Below are 18,948 nucleotides of genomic sequence, written 5' to 3'. Positions count from 1 at the left end.
AGGTGCATTGGCCATGCTAAATTCTCCCTCAGTGTATCTGAACAGGCGTCGGAGTGTAGCGACTAGGGGATTTTCACAGTAACTCCATTGCAGTGTTAATGTAAGCCTACTTATGACATTAATGAATAAACTTAGTTTGAAGATTGTCACTTAATTTGCATACTCTGGTTCTGAGTCAACCTACATTTAGGGGTTAAAGCCAGAGGTAACATTTACCCTGATGTGGAAAAAAAAAGTTAAATTGAGCGAGTTGTACGGTGTTCGTGAGGGTCAGTGTCCTTTTCTTAGAAGCAACGCACGGTGTTATTCATCTGTTGAGCAGCTGGTAGCTGTAGTTTGTTATTCAGGCTTCCTGATCTTTATAGTGGCAGTATTTTTGTCAAGAATTATAACATGCTTGTGTATGACTCATTGTTTGGAGATAAATATATATGTGTTGTATTTAAGTGGGCTTATAATTCATCTCTTTGATCTCATAAATGCCACTGATGGCAAGTCCCAAGGTTGCCAGCTATGGATATTGATTTTTTTTTAAATTAAATACAACAAAAATAATGGCACTGGTAGTAAGTCAAAAATGGAACATGTAGTGGTAACTTATAAAATATGAGATATTGTAAATAAAACTTTTATTAAGGATTGGCGGATATAAAGTCCAACGTAATTAACATGAAAACAATTCTGAATATTTAAAGGAAATATATTAAATGTAAATTGAATCTCATCATTAGGGTCCTTTTAAAAAAAAAGTCAATCAGTCCAAGGAATTACGATGAACATTAATTTCATCTTCTTTTGTTCAGTCTGATTGTCAATTTTCTTTTTTTTGAGGCAGTGAGAGCTGTGACATCATATTGGCACTGCTTGGGAAATATTAAGAAGCTTTTACTGTAAAGGAGCTGAACTAGCATCAGTGGAGCAATAGTCATAACAGCTGGATGATTCAGTATTGTCCACATATGTTCATTTGACTCTAATACCCTCCAGAAACAGTTAATCCTCTTAAATCAGCACCTGTGGTAGAGTCATGTGCACTTGTCTTTTAATGAAAAATATTTTTAAAATCAACCGTAATGGACTAAAAACAGCGGAGAATGTCTTTGTAGTTACTAAATTTTGGAAATGGTGCTACTTCAGAATTACATAGTATTTTTTGAAACAAATTTGAATGTAATATCAATTATAGGGTGTGATTTTATCACCTCACCGCGCTTGGTGGTCAGTGCTGCGAGCTGGGAAAATCGCGTGCAAAGCTAAAAAGCCAATTCATGCCTGGCACAAAACAACCCCTTCCGAGTGGTGCGAACCGCTTCCTTCCCAAAAAGGGCTTGAAGCTTATCAGCATGAGCTTGACTGGATTTCAGTATTATTAGCGAGCTCGGTACGCACACATTCCCTCCCCCCCCCCGCCCCCCTCCCGGATGCTTACCCAACTCTTAGGCGTGACCTCACGCCGGCACCAATTAGGGTGGCACAGTGGTTGGCACTGCTGCCTCACAGCACCAGGGACCCAGGTTCAATTCCTGGCCTGGGGTCACTGTCTGTGTGGAGCTTGCACGTTCTCCCCGTGTCTGCGTGAGTTTCCTCTGGGTGCTCCGGTTTCCTCCCACAGTCCAAAGATGTGCAGGTTAGGTTGATTGGCCATGCTAAATTGACCCTAGTGTCAGGGGGACTAGGAGGGTAAATGTGTGGGGTTGCGGGAGTAGGACCTGGGTGGGATTGTGGTCGATACAGACTCGATGGGCCAAATGGCCTCCTTCTGTACTGTAGGGATTCTATGATTCTCGTACTGCTCTTTAAAAGTGTGGCTCGGGCACAGCAGTAGTGAAGGAGAGCGAGAGAGTGAGTACTGCTGAGCACTAATTTCCAGGGTGGGGAGGTCTCAGCTGCTGCCATGGTGCAGGGTGGGGTGGGGGCTTTCGTGGGTGCAAATGTTCTGGGGTGCTCGTGCCGGTCTGGGGTCTTCAGGTAGGAGTCACTGCTGGCTTGGGCTCGTGATGTGCCCATTCCCCCGGCTGCTGAATGAGGGGTTGCATATGAGGTCATTTCCCAATCCCATTGATGTTGCACTGGTTGCCCTGCCATCCGTCTGCTGGACAGGCTCCATGGTTTAGTGCGGGGCATTCCATCCCAGGCCCCACTAACAGTAACAAGAGCCAGGTCTGGCAGCTGTGGCCCCAATCAAGGGAGCTTGGCTGGTGTTAACACAGCTCCTCACACTACATGTTTTCTGCAATGCTCCCTACAATGGCCACCTGAAAGTCACGAGGGTGCTTCTCCACTGTCTGTCTGAACTGCTATCCATTCCTGGAAGCCACAGCACCAGATGTCCAGGTGGGTGCATGCAGGTCTATCAGGTCTATGCTCCAAAGGTTCCCAATGGGGACCTCCTCACAGCCAGCCTTATGCTCACTCCTCCCACCCCCTTCACCCTCCCCACCCTCCACCAGAGCAACAATGGGTTTTGCATTAGAGTCAGCAGAGCTGGCAGTTATACTTGTGGCTGCTGTGGTGAATGAGGGAGACAGATTCCCGCAGCCAGGTCAGCCCAGGCTATAGATCGCAGCAGGCGGGCAGGGGGTCGCCAGTTGGGGCCAGGCTCTACAGGACCCAGATGTGGTTTAATGGACTGCCAGATGCCATGTGCTGCTGCAGACTGCGTCTCAGCAGGGAAACAGTACGGCATATTTGCCAGGTCATCACCGATTTGGCACCTCATGGGGCAAGAGGACACCCGTTCCCTTTGGCAGTGAAGGTCAAGGCAGCCCTCAAACTTCTACACATCCAAAACCTTCCAGGCCTCCAGCGGAGACCTCTGCGACATTTCCCAGTCCACTGCACACAAGTGCATCCCGCTTGAACCCCACCAAGTGTGGTTCCCTCTTGGTGACCCTACAACTTTTTAATCTTATGTGGCTTACCGCCATATCTAGATGACCACCCCCCCCCCCAAAAAATGCACACCAGAGGAGGTGGTTAGCTGTGTTCTGCACCCCATGGTCTGTGATGCCCTTGGCGGGCATCCCTTGGGGGGCCAGGACCTGGAGAACCCCAGCCAAATTTCAGATACTACGGATGTAGCCACTCTGTTAAAACTGCTGCTCGTGAGATGCGCCAGTGTCAGAAAGGGGGGATTTGGAAAGACTGGAGACAGCCAGGGTCCCCCGGTGGAAGGCCCTGGCATAGACACCAGCCCTTCCTCCTCTCTGGGGGTGTCCGTGGGCCCTTGGGAAAACTCCATGAGACTGAGGGGAAGCTGGAGTGAGCCCAGCTGCGCCTGTACGATGGTGTGCGAGCCCTCAGCAATGGCCCTGTGAATCTGGCCCAATCTCTGGAGCCCCTCAACAATAGCCTCTGAGACTGGGCCAAGCTCTAGAGTCCCTCTGAAATGGCCTGCTGTGACTGGGCCATGCTCTTGAAGCCCACAGCCATGTGTCTCCAGCATGTTCCTGGAGCCCTGAGCTATGGTCCTCAGCAACTCAGGTCATGCTCTGGTTCCTGCCACCATTTCCTACCAACGGCCGTGTTGATCTGGGTGCCATGCAATGCTGACACTTTCTCCTGTGACTGCAGGATGTGGGACTCCTCCAAGAGGCCTTGCAGTTGCTGGAATGCAGCTGACAACCCTCCTGCAATCCCCAGCTCTGCTTATGCATTTCCAGCAGCTCAGCAACTGGTTCAATGCAAGGGAGGGACGAGTATCTGGGCCAATTGCAACTTGCGTGAGAATGGTCATATGAATGAAGGTTTTGTGGCATCTCACTTCATGGCGCATGCCGACCTGGGTGTTGGTCATGGCTCTTTTCTCAGCCTCCCCTGAGAGCTCCATTGCATGCTCCTTAAAGGGAGTGTGGAGACACAGCTTGGGGACCGCACCTGTGGCCTGCTTCTGCTTCCTCCTGTTATGGGCCATCTTCTGCTGCATAGGCAAAGCAGGGATTGAAAGTCTGATGGCTGGAAGGCTGTGGGGTGTCAGGGGTGGGGGGCTTATGTTGGGACCATGCCTCGGCAGGCAGGGGTTGTGACCAGGGTACCAGGAGGATTGGTGGAATGTTCTAGGACATCGGGTGCTGGAAGTCCGCGGAGTGCCAGGAAATGGATCGATGTGGACATTTCTGGCGTGACGGATAGGACTGCTGCCAGGACAAGATGGACATTCACCCTTGCTGCCTGAAAGAGGTTGTTCATTTTCTTGCGGCACTGGGTGCAAATCCCCCATGTCAGTGTGTGGGCATTGACTGCTGCTGCCAGGCCCCATTGCGAGTCCGACCCCTGGGTCGACGACCGTCTCAGGAAGAAGATGGCCCTTCCATGGCAGCCAACAGCCGTCCCAGCTCTCACTCTGTGAAGCGTGGAGCTGCTCTGCGCAATGCCATCTTCCTGATGTGACTGACTGTGAGTGCTTTGTTAGTGTTTAAATGCAGCTCCCCCTGCTTAACACCGCACAGCTGCGGCCACTCTTGGAGAGTCACACACCTGGAGCCTCCATGATGGTGTGATTCACATGGAGGCTCTTTCACTGCACCGAGTGTCGAACGATTGCAATGCAGAGCGCGCCTGAGAGACCAGCATGGTTCACCCTATTTTTCTCAACATTATGACACACTAATTTTTTGGGAACGTTCCACCCATAGTATTTGTTTCACAATGCTGTTTCGGTAGCTGGGCTGAAAGAGCTAACATCAAAAGAGTTAAATGATCTCAAATTACTTCAGTTTAATGTACTGTTTGCTGCATCACATTTCCAACAAGGTGAAGTGGAGAGACACTTTGGGGTAATGTGGCTGATGGAATTTCCCACCCAGTTTGGAACTCCCTGCGTTTTTCATTCCATTTATTTCAATGGGGCAGGCTTAGACAGGTTAGAGAGCTGCTCTGTCTGTTTATTGCTCAAACAGTAAAGAGAAAGATTTGCCCCATTGTATTAGGTCTGGGAACTGGCTTAAAGTCTAGGTAAGGCTGATTGATTACATGGGTGGGATTTTCCGGCCACGCTCACCCCAAACCCAGAATATCCCGCCTGTGGTCAACAGACCTTTCCATGATCCACCCCTCGCCTGCTACAATTCCCGTGGCAGGCCGAATGGGAATATTCATCCCGTATGTCCTGTAAGGGTAGATATAAAAATAGAACCTGGACTCAGTACCCGGCACTCTTTCAATTTGCATATCTCGTAAGTCTTTGATTGTCTGTTGTAGGGCAAGATTTTTTTTCCAGTTACTGTAGATTGAAAGGCTGAGAAATTTGAGTTGCCCAAAAGTGGGCAGAATCCCAGAATAGATGGCTCTGAGGCAAACATGATTTTGGGCCTCAGAAATAACTTTCACCAATACATTTTATAATAAGCATCCCTAGGCCCCTCAGCCAAGAGGACTTGTGGATTGTGTTGTTGCAACCCCAGCAGGACCCTCAGCTCAATCAATGAAAATGACCAGAAAAGTGGAGGCAAGTTGGAAGAAGGTATTGGTTTTGGAGGGTAATAGTGGCCAGGAAAGATGCTAGCAATGATCACCCATCAGGTTGCATGTTTCCCTGGCCATGTTCAAGGCGTCCTGATATTGCAGAGGGGCCTCCATGCAGTTGTTAGGTCCTTTATTTAAATGGCCTATGCCTGTTTAAAGGCACAGGTCCCAGATGCTGATTCTGTTACTCATTACAGTGCACTTCTAGCTCATGGAATATGGCACTTCTTTTCCAACATATCTTAGTGATTGTGCAGTGCTGTATTTCGATAATGTGCCTGCCATAGCTGGTGCAAGTATGTAGAGATAGTGAGATGTGGGTGTGAAGGTGAAGTAACTGAATGTTCAGTGTGATTCCTGAGTGACAGGGAGTGCTGCTGGATGAGGGCTGGGGGTGTAGTGCTTTGAACAACATGAGAGGTTGGTGTTGTGAAGGTAGGACATGTCACATGGAGATAGATTCACTGATTTTAACAATATGTATGCGGTCACTAGACCTTCAAGTTACAGCTGTCAGGACCTCAGCTCTAGACTCTGGGGAGTTGACCTCCCTGACCACCTGTTCCCAATGTCTCTGAAGGTTGATCTTGAGGGTCTCTTGGCCTCTTGTGGAAGCATGGCATCTCTCCTCCCATCAATACCATCACTAATACTACCAGCACCACATTCCACCCTCTCTCTGCCTTGGTGTTATATTTTCATGGTTTAAATTCCAACATTTTTATTAAATGTAGCTTCCATTTAAGAGGGACAGCCTGCCTTTAACACCAGAGTGCTGGTTATCCCAGCATAAGGCTGACCAGTCCACTGCCGAGTGAAGAAGATGCCAACAGCAAGGAACCTGCTCAGTCTCATGCTACAAAGTGATACATGATATGAAAGCGCCGAGTCTGCATGATTCCTACATCTCAAGGAATTAATGTGGGCAGATCACAAATTGTGACCCGCACACCCAAAAATGAGGCAAACAAATTTTTAGCCCACTGTCTTTATTGAATTAAGTCTCTTTATTCCTAAAACATGTATTGCAGGAGAATGTGGTTTTCTTTTGTGTATATTTAGCAGAGAGCATGCTGGTAAAGTTAGTTGCAAAATGTTTTTCTATGTCTTCCATTTGAAGCATAGAACTTACTTAAAGCAGTTATTAGTGTCGCTGGGAGCAAATTCTGGATTTAATGATTTCCTGCTTTCATTCCTCTCGTTTTGATAGCTTTTGTATGGTAAATGTTGGCCATTAACTTTAAGGAATTACTTTAAGGAAAGTATTTTGTTTTTGACAATTTAAATGCTGTTATTGCGTTAAGTAGTACTTAATTTGAAATGTTTTAGAAACAGCAGGGCTAACTATCAGCCATTCTAAGGGAAGGATAGAATGCAAGTAGATTGTGTTCCATAATAAAGCTCATTGTGTGATTGTCATGGGAGGCTGTCCTCGGTACATAAAAGGCAGGCAATCAAACTTTCAACAGATATGATTGAAATGATGCTGCAGACTTATACCCGTCAGCGATCTTCCTACATTTTCAGTGAGTACACTTCAAAAGTAATTAATTATGTAAAGCATTTTTAGATGCCCTGAGGTTGTGAATGTCCCAATGCAAATTGCAAGATTAATGGATAATTTTGGTGCTTGGTAGTTCATCAGCGCTTTGCTGGAAGGTTTGTTTGCATTTCTAGATCTGTTTTACCTCTTTTTATTTGTTTATTTTTCCAGCCTTTGTATTTATTGTTCTCATATCCCATACAAAACCCTTGGGTGGAATATTCCCAATCCTGAAGCATCAAGCTAAGAGGAAGAAAGCAATACAGAAAAACTAGCAGGAAGTTAGGTTGCAATGATGTTCTGGCATATCATAGCCACCAGGGAGGATCTTCGGGGCGGGGCACGACCGGGTGGGGGTCATCAGCAAATTAGCTGCCTGTTCAACAGAGGTAGCCAGCCAAGTGAACTTATTAAGGTTGTAAACAAGTGGGAGTTATTCAGGCTTGCTGGCAGAGATTGTCAGCTTTATGGAGGCAGCATCCCTGTGACAATCAAAGGTGGCCATTGGAGCTGAATGTGCCATCCCCGAAAATTGCTATTCTAATCAGAGGGATCTGCGGCCTCCTCCATTCTCCAATTATTAATTAATTTGAGTGTTCACTTTTGAATTGCCTTCACAATCTCCAGGTTGCCTCAGCAGAGCCCACTAGTTTCAGAGGAGTTGCCAAGGCTTCAGAGCTGCATGTTCAAAGGTCTCCTGCCTGCTGGTCTATTAGACTCTATTAGACTAAATGGCTCTATTAACCTGGTGTTGTGAGACTTCTTACTGGTCTATTAGAAGAACATAAGAACATAAGAACATAAGAAATAGGAGCAGGAGTAGGCCATCTAGCCCCTCGAGCCTGCCCCGCCATTCAATAAGATCATGGCTGATCTGACGTGGATCAGTACCACTTACCCGCCTGATCCCCATAACCCTTAATTCCCTTACCGATCAGGAATCCATCCATCCGCGCTTTAAACATATTCAGCGAGGTAGCCTCCACCACCTCAGTGGGCAGAGAATTCCAGAGAAGGCAGCCTCTGAGAACACCCCTGTGCCAGGCTCATTCCCAGCTAATTTTATTTTTGTTTATATATCCAATTCAATCCAATCAAAGTCTAATTCCGAGTCTCAGCAAGTGAGACATTCCCGATCCAAGCTGACAAGACAGGCCTCTCAATTCCTGTCTTGGACTTGATTTACATGATCCAAGCTGATTGGAGCAGGCATTGCACCTTCTCCAAAACTTGATCTCATTTGCATCTTAGCCAAAAGGCCGAGATGCCGCTTTAAAAAATTGCTTCAAATGAAGCCTTAGTGTAACCTCCATGACGTCAAACAAGTGCAGGACGTTGATACTACAATTGATCTTAGCCAAAAGGCTGAGAAGCAATGGCTCATTCCCAGCTAATGTGGGACTCGGGACTCCAATTTGGTTCCATATCAGCACCAAAGCCATCGAGAAAAGTTAGTCCCTATGTCTTTAGGAGGTAACTATGTCTAACTAGTTTTTCATGAACATGTCCAGGTTAATGGACAACTTTTCCCATAATTATTTTGAACACTGGAATTATCCAGCGTTGCCATCAAATCCTCTCTCATTTTCAGTAAGATATAGAATCATACAATACAGAAAGTGACCATTCAGTCCAGTTGTGTATATTTATAGTAGAAATCCCTCTTATAGGCCCTTTGAAAAGAAAATAATACAAAATTGTCATCTATTGCTAAGTAATTCTTTTAGACAATACTTTTATCTAGACAATGGTTCTTTCCTTTCTGTATTTCTTATTACTATAGGCACATCCTAAGAAATCATTAAAAAAGGGGTGGGTGGTGCTGGATAGCTGCCCATTCTTTTGTCTGGCAGCTCAAATCTACCTTCTCATTCTCTTCCTATGCCTGGAGACTAATGAAGCACATGCTTACTGTTTCTTCCTGTCGCAGCCTGTCACCAGAGGCTAAAGCCTAAGGACACCACTCCACATCAAGCGTGACTGACTGGGAGACTCTCCCACCCTTACCACCTGCCAGAGGCAGACTGAAAAGATTTACAAAGTAAAGTAAAGTTTATTTATTAGTCACAAATAGGCTTACATTAACACTGCAATGAAGTTACCGTGAAAATCCCCCAGTCGCCACACTCTGGTGCCTGTTTGGGTACTGAGGGAGAATTTAGCATGGCCAAACCACCTAACCAGCACATTTTTCAGATTGTGGGAGGAAACTGGAGAACCCGGAGGAAACCCACTCAGACACAGGGAGACCATGCAAACTCCACACAGACAGTGACCCAAGCCGGGAATTGAACCTGGGTCCCAGGCACTGTGAGGCAGCAATGCTAACAACTGTGCCACCATGTCGCCCACGTAGTCAATCCGTTTGGCCATGTTATAAACACACCTTCCTTGGCCATCAAGTCCTGGAGTCCTCAGATCCCAGAGCTCCTGGCTCAGAGATAGGGACACTACTGACTGTGCCACAAAATCTCCTCAGCAAGTCTATCGACTCCCCCTATCTTGCAAAAGATTCACCACCCCCTGGCTGAAGAAACTCCTCCTCATCTCAGTTTTAAAGGAGCGTCCCTTCACTCTGAGGTTGTGTCCGCGAGTTCTAGTCTCTCCCACTAGAGAAAACATCCTCTCCACGTCCACTCTATCTGGGCCTCTCAGTATTTTGTAAGTTTCAATTAGATCCTCCCTCATCCTTCTAAACTCCATTGAGTCCAGACCTCCTCAACCGCCCCTCATATGACAAACCTTTCATTCCTGGGATCATTCTTGTGAACCTCCTCTGGACCCCGTCCAAGGCCAGCACATCCATTTAGAAAATAGTCCATGCCTCTATTCTTCCGACCAAAGTGCATAACCTCACACTTTCACACATTGTATTTCATCTCCCATTTCTTTGCCCACTCTCTTAGTCTGTTCAAATCATTCTCCAGCCTCCCCATTTTCTCAATATTCTCTGTCCCTCTACATATCTTTGCATCATCTGCAAATTTAGCAACCATGCCCTCAGTTCCATCTTCCAGATCATTAATGTATGTAGTGAAAAGTTGTGGTCCCAACACTGACCCCTGTGGAACACCACTAGTCACCAGTTGCCATTTGAAAAAGACCCCCTTATCCCCACTCTCTGCCTTCCATCTGTCAGCCAACCTTCTATCCATGCCAGTACCTTGCCTCTAATACCAATGGCTCTTAGCTTATTTAGCAGCCTCCTGGAAGGCACCTTGTCAAAGGCTTTCTGGAAATCCAAATAAATCACTGGCTCTCCTTTGTCTAACTTCCTTATTACCTCCTCAAAGAATTCTAACAGATTTGTCAGACATGACCTCCATTTGACGAAGCCGTGCTGACTCAGCCCTATTTTACCATGCATTTCCAAATACTTTGCAATTTAATCGTTAATAATGGACTCCAAGATCTTACCCATGACTGAGATCAGGCTAACTGGCCTATAATTTCCCATCTTCTGCCTCCCTCCTTTCTTAAATAGGGGTGCTACATTAGCCTTTTTCCAGTCCTCTGGGACCTTCCCTGACCCGAGTGATTCGTGAAAGATCACCACCAATGCCTCCACAATTTCCTCAGCTATCTCCTTCAGAACCCTGGAGTGTAGTCCATCTGATCTGGGTGATTTATCCACCTTCAGACCTGACAGCTTCCCGAGCACCTTCTCCTTAGTGATGGCCATTACATTTTTAAAAATTCATTCGTGGGACATGGGCATCGCTGGCTGGCCAGCATTTATTCCCCATCCCTAATTGCTCTTGAGAAGGTAGTGGTGAGCTGTCTTCTTGAATCGCTGCAGTCCATGTTCTGTGGATTGACCCACAATGCTGTTGGGGAGGGAATTCCAGGATTTTGACCCAGTGACTGCGAAGGAACGGCGATATATTTTCAAGACAGGATGGTGAGTGGCTTGGAGGGAAACTTACAGGTGTAAGTGTTCCCATTTATCTGCAGACCTTGTCCTTCTAGATAGAATTGGTTGTGGGTTTGGGAGGTGCTGTCTCAGGATCTTTGGTGTATTGCAGCAGTGCATCTTGTAGATAGTACACATTGCTGCTACTGAGCGTCGGTGGTGGAGGGATTGAATGTTCATAGATGGGGTGCCAATCAAGCGAACTGCTTTGTCCTGGATAGTGTCAAGCTTCTTGAGTGTTGTTGGAGCTGCACCCATCCAGGCAAGTGGGGAATATTCCATTACACTCCTGATTTGTGCCTTGTAGATGATGGATAGGCTTTGGGGAGTCACTTGCCGCAATATTCCTAGCCTCTGACATGCTCTTGTAGCCACTGTGTTTATGTGGTGAGTCCAGTTGAGTTTCTGGTCGATGATAACCCCAAGGATGTTGACAGTGGGGGATTCAGTGATGGTAACACCATTGAATGTCAAAGGGCGGTCGTTAGAGCGTCGCTTATTGGTGATGGTCATTGCCTGGCATTTGTGTGGCACGAATGTTACTTGCCAATTGTCAGCCCAAGCCTGGATATTGTCTAGATCTTGTTGCATTTGAGCATGGACTGCTTCAGTATTTGAGGAGTCGCGAATGGTGCTGAACATTGTGCAATCATCAGCAAACATCCCCACTTCTGACCTTATGATGGAGGGAAGGTCATTGGTGAAGCAGCTGAAGATTGTTGGGCCTAGGACACTACCCTGAGGGACACCTGCAGAGATGTCCTGGAACTGAGATGACTGACCCTCCACAACCATCTTCCTATGTATCAGGTATGACTTCAACCAGCGGAGAGTTTGCCCCCTGATACCCCATTGATTCCAGTTTCACTAGGGCTCCTTGATGCCACACTTGGTCGAATATGGCCTTGATGTCAAGGACTGTCACTCTCGCCTGACCTCTGGAATTCAGTTCTTTTGTCCATGTTTGAACCAAGGTTGTAATGAGGTCAGGAGCTGAGTGACCCTGGCGAAACCCAAACTGGGCATCACTGAGCAGGTTATTGCTGATCAGGTGCTGTTTGATAGCACTGTTGGTGACCCATTCCATCACTTTACTGATGATCAAGAGTAAACTGATTGGGCGGTATTTGGCCAGGTTGGATTTGTCCTGCTTTTTGTGTACAGGACATACCTGGGCAATTTTCCACATTGTTGCGTAGATGCCAGTGTTGTAACTGTACTGGAAGAGCTTGGCCAGGGGAGTGGCAAGTTTTGGAGCACAAGTCTTCAGTACTATCGCCGGAATGTTATCAGGGCCCATTGTCTTTGCAGTATCCAGTGCCTCCAACCCTTTCTTGATATCACGTGGAGTGAATCGAATTGGCTGGAGACTGGCATCTGAGATGCTGGGGACCACTGGAGGAGGCCAAGATGGATTTACCCCTGCCCCCTGAATCGCTTCTGGTATGTTACTGGTGTCTTCCACCGTAAAGACCAATACAAAGTACCCATTCAGTTCCTCTGCCATTTCTTTGTCCCCCATTACTACTTCTCCAGCTTCTTTTTCCAGCGGTCCAATATCCATTCTTGCCTCCCTCTTACCTTTTATATATCTGAAAAAGGGACTTACTGTACAGTGGATCAAAAATAATGAAATATATAAGATTCATTAATTTTCCTGTCAGATTCCATAACATTTAATGTAGAAAATTCCCATAAGACTTTTCTAAATTACTTTTTCTACCAACTTTTAATAGGAAGGAAATTTTATACTTTTTAGTTGGGCACCTCTCTATGTGATATCCGTCTAGTTTCATTCCATTTTTCCACTTCACATTTATCCTCTTACGCCTTTATTTCCTGTGCATACTGACTGATTGTCTACAAAATTAGGCATAAATTACAACTCCACAAGCAAATTTGTAAACTCTTTCTTTTTATTTAGGAAAGCAACATGGGAATTACCAAATAAAGCTTAGACTCCAACTGGGATGAATGTGCTTATTTTAATTAGAATGACTGCTGTTAAAGCAAAGCACAGCCAGGTGTTCCTTTTGGCAAGCTACACTGGCACCTAGTGTCAACCTTTATAATTTACTATGTATTTCCAAGCAATCAATTTCATTGGAAAACCTGCAGTCATGCATTAATATACGCTAAGTAGCATTTTTTTCCCCCTTTTATATTGTCATCAGCAAAACTGTGACTCATGGGTCAGGCTGAACGGTTACATTTGAATCTTATTACTTACACTTGGCACTATCTGCAGCCCCTACCACTCCCTAGAGACATCCAAACAATTGACCCCATTATGAATTTGATGGGTGTTCAGGCTTTGATTTTTGATATGCTAATAGTCGCTGGCAGTCTTCTTTGTGTCCAGACAAGCTGCAAATTAGTAATAGGGACACTTTGACAGAACCCCCAGTTTAACCAGGAATTTGTCACAATGAAGTGCAGCCACATTAATAGACTGACACCATGACTGATTTTTTTCCCGTTGCTATTTTAGTTCAGTCACTGCGAGAACAGCATCTGGGAGCCAGCTCCTGGTGTACACTGCCAAATCCAAATCCTGTAACCTGATAACATACTCATGAACCCACTTTTTCCACAAATTCATTTTGAAAGGTCCAGGCTGAGTTAGGTGATGGTCCAATATTCAGGCATTTCAATAAGGCCTGCAATGGGCGGCACGGTAGCACAGTGGTTAGCACTGCTGCTTCACAGCTCCAGGGTCCCAGGTTCGATTCCCGGCTCGGGTCACTGTCTGTGTGGAGTTTGCACATTCTCCTCGTGTCTGCGTGGGTTTCCTCCGGGTGCTCCGGTTTCCTCCCACAGTCCAAAGCTGTGCGGGTTAGGTTGATTGGCCAGGTTAAAAATTGTCCCTGAGATGCGTAGTTGGAGGGATTAGCGGGTAAATATGTGGGGGTAGGGCCTGGGTGGGATTGTGGTCGGTGCAGACTCGATGGGCCGAATGGCCTCCTTCTGCACTGTAGGGTTTCTATGATTCTTCTATGATGGAATGCTTGAATTGAGCTACTTCAGTGTAGCATTTATTATACGGTCAGTGATAATGGAATTGTCTCACTAACAGACAGGTAACCCTTAGTTTACATTTCTTGAAATGTTACGGAAACATGAACTCAATACTTTGATTTTTAGACGAAACCCTTTTCTGACATATGAGCCAATCATCAAAAAAGTGAAAGTACAACATTATGTTACTTCTGGAATATCAGGGCTGAATTTGCACTGAAAGGAGGATAGGCCTCACGCAGCCTGATTGTGTTTGTAGTCACTGTGTTGGGTATTTCTATGGGGCTCTATGGAGTAAGAGACTTAGATCATTGCATGCTCATCCTTCAACTTTATACATTTAGGGCTGTGTTGGTGCCCTTCATTTTCCAACACAACGGGGCAATTCTCCAGGGCCGCTAGTTCCAGCTGGTGTTCCCAATAGCCCGTTGGATCAGCCGTGAGGGCCAAACCTGGATTTTCACCAGGCGTCAAAGTCGTTACAACTCTCCTGGCCGCTGTGCCTGGCCAGATCAGGTTCTAGTCCAGCGCGCACAAGAACCTGATTACAACTGCTTTAAATACATTTTATTTTTAATGCAATTAACAACTGGAAGCACCCCATCCCTCCCACCCCCTCCCCACCACCCCAGGAAGAAGTCCCACAGGTGCCAATTAGTCCTGGTCCTGACAGTTGGGGACCAGGTGCCATGGATTCCAAGGGAGGGGGGGGAGGGGTCAGGAGGTACATACTGCCTCCAGCTGTGCCCCTGGGGTCCTCTGCTGCTGTCAGGCTGCAGACCGGCGGTTCCTCAAGGGACCGGGGTTTGCTGGGGGGGGGGAGGGGCTGGTCTCAGGGGTCACCCTTGAGATGGACTTCTCCACACACCCCGGACATTCACTCTTCCACCTTCTTCCATTGGAAAATATACAAAAGTCTGAGGTCACATACCAATCGACTCAAGAACAGCTTCTTCCCTGCTGCTGTCAGACTTTTGAATGGACTTCCCTTGCATTAAGTTGATCTTTTTCTACACCCTAGCTATGACTGTAACACTACATTCTGTACTCTCTCGTTTCCTTAGAAACATAGAAAAACTACAGCACAAACAGGCCCTTCGGCCCACAAGTTGTGCCGAACACATCTCTACCTTCTAGACCTACCTATAACCCTCCATCCTATTAAGCTCCTTGTACTCATCCAGGAGTCTCTTAAAAGACCCTATTGAGTTTGCCTCCACCACCCCTGATGGCAGCTGATTCCACTCGCCCACCATCCTCTGTGTGAAAAACTTACCCCTAACATCTCCCCTGTACCTACCCCCCAGCACCTTAAACCTGTGTCCTCTTGTAGCAGACATTTCCACCCTGGGAAAAAGCCTCTGAGAGTCCACCCGATCTATGCCTCTCAACATCTTATACACCTCTATTAGGTCTCCTCTCATCCTTCGTCTCTCCAAGGAGAAAAGACCAAGCTCCCTCAACCTATCCTCATAAGGCATGCCACTCAATCCAGGCAACATCCTTGTAAATCTCCTCTGCACCCTTTCAATCTTTTCCACATCCTTCCTATAGTGAGGCGACCAGATCTGAGCACAGTACTCCAAGTGGGGTCTGACGAGGGTCTTATATAGCTGCATCATTATCCCCAGACTCCTAAACTCAATCCCTCGATTGATAAAGGCCAGCACACCATACGCCTTCTTAACCTCCTCCTCCACCTGCGGGGCTGATTTCAGAGTCCTATGGACCCGGACCCCAAGGTCCTTCTGATCCTCGACAGTACTAAGAGTCTTTCCCTTTATATTGTACTCCTTCATCCCATTTGTCCTACCAAAATGGACCACGACGCATTTATCTGGGTTGAAGTCCATCTGCCACTTCTCCGCCCAGTCTTGCATCCTATCTATGTCCCTCTGTAACTTCTGACATCCCTCCAGACTATCCACAACCCCACCAACCTTCGTGTCGTCGGCAAACTTACCAACCCATCCCTCAGCTTCCTCATCCAGGTCATTTATGAAAATGACAAACAGCAAGGGTCCCAGAACAGATCCCTGGGGCACACCACTGGTGACTGACCTCCATTTAGAAAAAGACCCATCTATACCCACTCTCTGCCTCCTTTGGGCAAGCCAGTTCTGGATCCACCGGGCAGCAGCCCCTTGGATCCCATGCCCTCTCACTTTTTCTAGAAGCCTTGTATGGGGGACCTTATCGAACCTTATCCTTCTCTATGAACGGTATGTTTTGTCTGCATAGCGTGAAAGAAATAATACTTTTCACTGTATGTTAATACATGTGACAATAATAAATCAAATCAAATGTTGCCCTGGAAAATTTGGAAATCACTCTTAGGATGGTGATTTCAGTCACCTTTCTGGTAAAATTCTTCCCTATTGTCAGTGTTCTGTAAAATCTTCGAAGTGGCCTGGGTCTTATTAAATCCATGTCCCTGAAAACCTGGAAGGTTTCGAAATCACTGCAGCACTCCATTCTACAGTAGAGATTGCCCTTGGTCGATTTCAGAAGCCCCAGGTGTTACCGGACATCTTTGAAACACGTTGAGTGACAGGAGCTGTCAGTTTCACTAGGGAGATCCACTTGCCTTCGCACATAAGCCCCAGCTGCTCTGAAACCTTTTTGAAGTACTTTGATGGATAGGAGCATTCAATTCACAAGGGAGATGCCTCTTTCTAGCTTGAATGAGCACCATCAGCTCTGAAACCTCTTAGATCTGTTTTGATTGACAGCTCCAGAGCAGATCAAAGAAGGGATTAACAGAGGTTTATTTACACAAGAACTGATGGCCCATTTGCTGCTTAAATCTTTTTTTTATGACTGATAGCTGCAGGGCAGTTCAAAGAGTTCATTGTTGATTCAATCAGTTCAAATTCCATTAAGCCTGAAGTGCTTCCTCTTTTCACCGCAACTGTTCTGTCTGGCCCCATTTTGTTAAGACTGCATTTTTTTCAAGTCTCTGACCCTTCCTAGTAAGCAGATATGCTTCCTATCACATTTTTTCCATTGTTTTGTTTCTTGCTTGTAAATCTTCTTGCTGAACTCATAAGCTTCATATTACCACTTTTTTCCTCTTACTGTGTCTTTTTAACTCTGCCAAACTTTAAGATTGAACAGGCCGGGGTTTTTATCTTTAAGATAGCAGGGGCTGACAGCAGATTTAATTGAAGTATATAAAATAATGAGTGGTCCTTGACAGAGTGGATATGGAAGGACCAATTTCTGAAAGCAGAGGAGCCACCAGGAGGCATAGATTAAAATGATAGGCTGCAGGATTAAAGGAGAGTTGAGGGGAAATTATTTTAACCAGGGAATGGAGGTTGGGAAAGGGGACATGGGGGTAGAGGCAGAAATTTTCTAAAACATGCATTGCATGGTTATCTGTTAGAAGTACCATGATCTATGTGGTTACTGCCAAGGGCAGAAATATGAATCTCTTTCAGCCAGCAGACATTTAATGTATTTGGCCACCTCGTCTGCTATTGTTTTCAACAAATCACATCATGTCATCTGATGAGATCCTCAGAAGGACTATTAATTAAATAAAACATCCAAATAATTCTGCCACTGACAGATAAGATGAGGATACAGAATCTTATCTGTTTGAACATTGGCTCATTTGGTATTTCATTAACTCTTAGAAGTTTCACAAGTCTGACTTGGTGGATCCTTTGGATTTGAAATTGACCTTAGAGTTATGACAATACCACACTTAACAAACATGTCAGATCCTAGATGTTAATTAAAACACTGGACTCTTTTACATGATTTTGCTTTTGCCTCATCAATGTTTGCCTTCTTAAGAACTGTTAATAATATTTCAATGTTATTTGTTGGCACTCTGGGAAATCACAAGGATATGATAAGGTGCTATGCACGAATGCAAATCTTTTTATGATAGTTTTCACATAATTTTCAGCATTTATGTATAAGATGGTGGGAAGCTGTTCACCAGGAGGTATGCAAGAGCTTATATTGGGGGTAACTCTCCCTCCCTGTTTTGGGAGTGATTGCCGTTCAATAAATAGATGAGATTAGAAACTCAAAAGGCTTCATATCTGTTAATCTATCACCAAAATCTTGCTACCGTTCATACCGACGGGATCTTAAGGTCTCGCTGATGGTGCACCCATGCCACAGGTTTCCTGGTGGTAAGGGGTATGTTCAACAGGAAACCCCGTTGACAATGGCAGGACCATAAGATCTCGCTGCTAGCGAGTGCACGCTGCCTCCCACTGTCACGAAACACCGCGGAGTGGGAGAAAGATCCCGCCCTATATCTCTCTGCTTTATTGTATACAAAATATTGTATACTATACTGTGCCATCCTGCTGCTCCTGCACTAGGTACAATTTCAGAACTACACCTCATTCTATTATCATGGGTATATGTGAAAGATAAAACCACTGAAACACAATTGCTATGGGGAAATCTTTTTAATTTAGCCCTCGGCTTTTCGCTCCCTAAGCAGAACCTCTTTCTTAGTCCTGTCTGCGTTATGGTTCCTTTGTTGACCATGGCAACTGGATCTCCACATCATAACAATGTTACACTGACAAAAAAATCGAAAGATACTTTTAATATACTTTAGAAGATTAAAAAATTTCTAGCTGCATATAGTAAGTGGTAAAACATAATCCCTCTCGTCAGCTTCTGCTGTCTAACTCTCTGCCTCTCCTCTTATTTTTCCTGTTTCTCGCTTGTCTTTTTCTTTCTCCATTCTAAGTGGGAGGTGGTGGAGCTTGGTGCAGCATGGAAAGGAAACTACATATTGCATTCATGGTGCAAGTAATATGTAGCTCTCAGAACCTCCTTTCCAATTCCCTCCATCAGCCTTGGGTCCTCTCAATTTCTCACTCTCGTTCCATTCATACCCCTTTGATTTACCCCTACCTACCACCTATCTGCCAACCCTTGCTCCTATTCCTACCCAATCTCTTCCTCATGAACTATTTACTCAATTCCTTGCATCTTCATCTACCCCCTTGCTTTGTTGGCACTCATCTCCCAT

General features: G+C 45.7%; 1 non-coding gene across 1 annotated transcript; it reads right to left on the bottom strand.

The window, feature by feature from the left end:
* Positions 1-8,192: 8,192 nt before the first annotated feature.
* LOC144482146 (U2 spliceosomal RNA) lies at positions 8,193-8,383 on the bottom strand. The gene has a single exon (XR_013495878.1). It is a non-coding gene; the product is annotated as a U2 spliceosomal RNA (small nuclear RNA).
* Positions 8,384-18,948: the final 10,565 nt, after the last annotated feature.

This window comes from Mustelus asterias, chromosome 2 (genome assembly GCF_964213995.1).
Source record: "Mustelus asterias chromosome 2, sMusAst1.hap1.1, whole genome shotgun sequence".
Lineage (NCBI taxonomy): Eukaryota > Metazoa > Chordata > Chondrichthyes > Carcharhiniformes > Triakidae > Mustelus > Mustelus asterias.
Note: the sequence above shows the minus strand (reverse complement) of the source record. Positions and strands in the feature narration are given on the sequence as shown.